Source organism: Dama dama, chromosome 23, assembly GCF_033118175.1.
Source record: "Dama dama isolate Ldn47 chromosome 23, ASM3311817v1, whole genome shotgun sequence".
NCBI classification, from domain to species: domain Eukaryota; kingdom Metazoa; phylum Chordata; class Mammalia; order Artiodactyla; family Cervidae; genus Dama; species Dama dama.
The window spans coordinates 54,891,296-54,896,454 of NC_083703.1; positions in this window are offsets into that span (position 1 = coordinate 54,891,296).

Below are 5,159 nucleotides of genomic sequence, written 5' to 3' on the forward strand. Positions count from 1 at the left end.
TACCTCCCTCTCACCTCCCCCTGCACCATCCATATCTGCCCTTGGTGAAGAAGTTGATGCTAATTCAGACTAAAGGGTACATGACTACCAAGGCTTCATGTACCCTCTTTTCCTTTCTATCTTGTCACAATAGATTTTTGAAAAAAGAAAGCCGCAAAGATCTGACTGCAGAGTGATGGCAGCTAGCAGGGGCTGTGTGTGGGGTCTGAGCTGCGGGGCTCAGGGCTTGGTTTTCAGTCCTCATTCTGCCCCCTTCCTGAGGCTGGTGGACTGGGTACCATGTCCCCTAACCTCTGCCCTTGGAGGTGGGAATTTTCTTCATTCTGAAGCTTCATAAAGTCCAGTCTCAACCTGGTCATCAGACAGTCAGGGTTGTCCTTGGTAACCAGAGGGTGTGTCTAGGGCACTTCTCCACTGCAGGGGTGGGGTGCAGGGGTGCCAGGGGAAGGAGGCTCATTTGAGCTGGTGCTGGAGGTGACACATCTCAGTGAAGAGCTATTCAGACATCCTCTGTCCCCCTGAGCCTGGGAGCCGAATTCCTACTGAGACACTCAGGCCTCCCCTGAAACAGCTCAGCGGGGATGGCTGCTCTGGGAATGACCCCTGGAGAAGCCCACTGCCTGGAGGCCTCACCCTCCACACGGTTCTGCTCTGATTCAGTTTTCTCACTCTGGGCAGGTTTTGTCATCAGAGACCAAAGGTGGCCGGACAGAGAGGCCCAGCTGCTGCTCTGGGGATCACCCACAACTGCAGCTTGGGGGGCAAGGCAGAGAGTTGGGGAGAGGAGGGGCTTTCTGGGAGGAGGAGACCTAGAGCAGCCTCCCCTGCAAGGAACCCTCGTCCCCTGCTAGACTGCCAGGACCCCCAGAGCCTGAGCTCTGCTGCTTCCATGGACCAGTACAGGTTGATCCACACATTCCCTGTCAAACCTCCCTTTGAAGCAAGTTCACCTGGTGTTCCAGGAATGAGGGCCGCAGCTTCCTGCCTGGTCATTTTCTGTATTTGACTCTTCTGTCTCTGGGCATTGGACACCAGTGCGTTTCCTTCCCAAGAAGGCCAGCAGGCAGTTCATCCTCCAGAGAAAAGCCAGGATGTTCACCATGGCCTCAGTGAAGCTCCCGCTGAAGGCAAGCAATGTGTAAGGCCCACGCCTGCTCTGACAGCTTCCTGCATTCACTCTCTCCTTAAGACAAAAGACTTCCTGCTCAGCCACACAGACAGAGTGGAAGGGCCAAGTACAAAGTGGACTCAGGAGTTCTTCCTGAGGATCCAGGCTGGGGAGGCATAGGACACAGCAGTCAGGCCCCCCTTTCCATTCTACTCCCACCTGCCTGCACACTCCCCTGTTCCCGCCCTCCCCCAGTAGCTTCCCTCCCCCCGAAGGCCCTCCCATCCCAGCTAAGACAGGATGGTGGTCACCTGACCCCTGCCCTCAGGTCCATGGCCCGACTAGCAGCCAGCCCTGACCTGCACAGTGCTGCGGGCCCCTGGGTGGCTTATGCATGCTGCCCTTGGCACTTTTCTGGGGAAGGTGGAGGTAAATACCAGAAGGAATTGCCATTCTTGTCATGAAGACTCAGTCATTAGTTGCAAAGCAGACTCACGATGGGCCGTTGTGATGAGAAATGGGCTGTGGGGCTAATTAGGCTCCTAATTAGGGACCTCCAGGTGCGGCAGTGTCTGGGGGGCGGGGGGGCAAGGGCGGCTGTGATTAATTGAGGAGAACGTCACACTGCTCTCGGGGAAAGGACTCCCAGCCGTGTGGACAACACTACATGCCAAGGGCATGTGCCTGTGAGATAGCGGATGGAGGGTGGGGCCAGGCGTGGACCCAGCAAGCACTGCTGGCCTGAGTGTGGTGCCAGCCCTGCTCTTTAATGCAGGTAGTAGAAGAGCCTCCCCAGAGATTCTACGCCAGTGCGTGCGAGGGTGGTGGACTCTGTCCTTAAAAGCAAGTTCCCCACAGGACTCTGGTGGAAGTATCGGGGACTGAAAGCCTGAAAAAGGCCCTTTGGATGGTGGACAGACATCTGGGAACACCTGAGTTCTCAGAAGAGGCAGAGAGGCCTGGCAGGTGTGTGTGATGCTTTATGTTCTGTGTCAACCAAACTGGCCACGGGGCACTCACATGGAGGGACTGGGACTCATACCCATCAGCTCCCCTGGTTCTCAGGCTGTCAGGCCGAGAATGAGCTTGACTGCCAGCCTCCTGGTCCTCCAGCCAGTGGTAGGTGTAGGACTCCTTAGCCTCCCTGGCTGACAGCCAGCTTCTCAGACGGCCTCCACCTTCGTGCATTTATATACCCACTTCGGTATTGTTTTGTGGGACGACCTTAGTTTCCTTGCCTGAGCAGCAAGGATGAGAATTGCTTTAATTATTTAAAAAACTCTTTGACTGCATTTACTATATTCTGGATCTCCAGTCTTCACAGGCCCCAGTGAAATGGGTACTGTGGTCTCATCCCTGTGTCAAAAGTGGGGAAACTGAGGTGTGGAAAGGTGAAGTCAAACACTCCGGACATCAGAACTGAACCCACAGGTCCTCCCAGGCCTGTTAGACTCACACTGAGCTGTTGGCCCCTGCCTTTCGGGTGTGCTGGGTGTGAGGTGTGCACACGTCCTGCGCAGTTATTACATTAAATAGAAAGTGTCTGATATTATTTCAGCCTTTGCTGATTGCATCACCATCATTACCACCCACTGCGGGCTCTGGCCGGCTCAGAGTTGGAGCTGCTGGCCCAGAGCTCCCACGAGAGCCGAGGAGATGTCGGTGGCCTCGCCAGCTTCCTGCATGGCCAGAGCAGAGGCTGAGCTCCTCAGCAAGTGGCACTTCCCTTGAGCCTGTGGACCAACCCAACATGACTTGGAATAAACGATCAAGTTATGAATTAAACACAGCAGAATGTAATTACCGTGGGAGCCAGCTGAGAATAAAATGGATTATACATATAACAGTCATTAAACGGTTATCGCATGTGCCTGGCTAATATGCTGCCGATTAAAATAAATCTAAGTGCAAATTATCATTCAGAGCAATTGCTCTTCAGCTCATCTTTGTGCCCTCAGGAGCTGGCATGGGGAGCGGGGGGGAAGAGCCTTGCCACCCCCACCCTCAAGTGGCCAGTCCTTCAGGGACCACCGGCCCCCAGCCTCAGATCACAAGGGGCACTGAGGGTCCTAGAGTGACCAGGATGGTTCACTGTGTCCAGGGGCTTCCTGGGGGCTCTGCACAGAATGGATCCATCCTCACCTCGCCCTGTGAGGTGGGCCCCCATATCGGCCCTACTTAGAGTGGGATCACTGAGGTGGGGTCACCACAAGTCTCCCAAGGTCAGATCTCCCTGCCAGAGCCAGCCTCCAACTAACTACAGGACCAGATTTAGAACTCATTTCCTAGGACTCACTTTAGACATGACTGAGTGTCTGTGTGGCTGCTCCTTCTGCCCTGAAAAGCCCCCTGGTTCCGGTGCCTATTCCTCTACGGTATTCACTCCCTCCTTCCAGCCTCGGGTCACTGGAGGAGGGGGGCTTCTGTTGCGGGCAGTGGTCTCACCTTCAGAGAGGTCCCCATACAAGCTGAATCATCGTCCCCAGAGGAGCTGTGGTCGGAGAGCCTGGCCCCGTGTCTGCCTTTCCCCCCGTCCGCCAGGCCATATCTTCCCCTTAGTCCATCGCTGCTATCCAGCCTGCCAGACCCGGCATGTGATATGTAATTACTATGGGCTCCAGTGCATTCCCAGAGCTCCCTGGGTGTGTTTGATGTTCTGATGCTTTATTCCAACTCCTAATCTAGGGGCTTTTCTGCCTTTCATCTCAAATTCCGCTTGTTTGTGTCGCTTAAACACTGATGGGCACTGTGGACCAGGAGGACTGTCTTGTGCACTCTGCAAGACATCCCAGTCTGCTGCCTGAGCCATTCTCCTCAAATGGACAAATTACATGCATGTCATTTATATTTAACTAGAGCTACTTTTTCTTAAATGTGATTTTTAATAAGCACACACTGGCTCAGTGAGTGCACACACAAGACACCCCATCTCCAAGAACAGAGACAGAAGGCATACAATCTAGAAGCATTGGCTCTGCCAGGCACCAGAGATCCCTCTGCCCAAGGGCGTGTGCCCCAGGCCCGGCATGGGGCAGGTGATCAGTTAATGTACCAGTCTTTCTTTCCTGCTTAAACCCTGGCCCTGCAAGTCCTCAGCAAATGGAGGATCAGGATTCCAAGAAGATGGGCATCCACCTCATGTCTCAGACACCTCTCCCAGGGGAGTGGAAGGGAGAGACCCCATTTGGTTTCCCCCTGAATTTTGGGGGGAGGGGCTACCAGCGGGGGACAGGACTGGGGTCCGGTAGGGCAAGTGGGCCAGAGAGACTGGGTTCCGGGAAGCCTGTGGCCCAGGATGCATCTGTGCTGCCCTCTGGGGCCCATGGTTGCAACTGCAGATCCTCTGGGCTCCCAGCTGGGAAAAACGGGGCTGAGGGCCAGCTCATAGCTCATACCCAGAGCTGGCGCCTGAGGACCCCCCACCCCCAGATTCAACCAGTGATTCCATCCACATTGATGGATCCCCAGAGGAGGCAGAGGGGCTGATGTGCCCTGTGTAATGAGACACCAGAGCACCAGGCGCAGGCGCCGGGACGGGCAGAGCCGGGAACCAGATGCCTCCTGTTCTGCCTCTTCCAAGAAGCATCCAGTGAGAATGGTGATTGCCACCTCTCACCTTCAGGAGATGAAGCAGACAGGGTCACAGCCCGTCCTGGTCACTGCTCCAACACATTTGGGCATTTAGGGAAAGAGTAACCCTGGCCTGGGTCTGACAGGTGTGCATACGCGTGTCCACACACACAAGTGCCGGCCACGGTATCCAGTCACCCCGATCGAATCCCACTGCTTCATGAGAGTGGTGGGAAGCAGGACCCTGGCTGAGGGCCAAGCCCCCTGTCCCCAACTTGGGTGCTGGGCCCTGAAGGGAGGGGACTCAGGTCACACGGGGAAGGAGTCACCACTTGGAGCGGTGGGAGGGACCTCAATCAAGTGACGGCTTGCCCCAGGGCAGCCCATAAGGACATGAACTCACAAAAGCCCACTCGGACAATTTGAAAAACTGCTGAAATTTGCAGATTTATGGTAATAAAATACACTGGGCAGGAACATA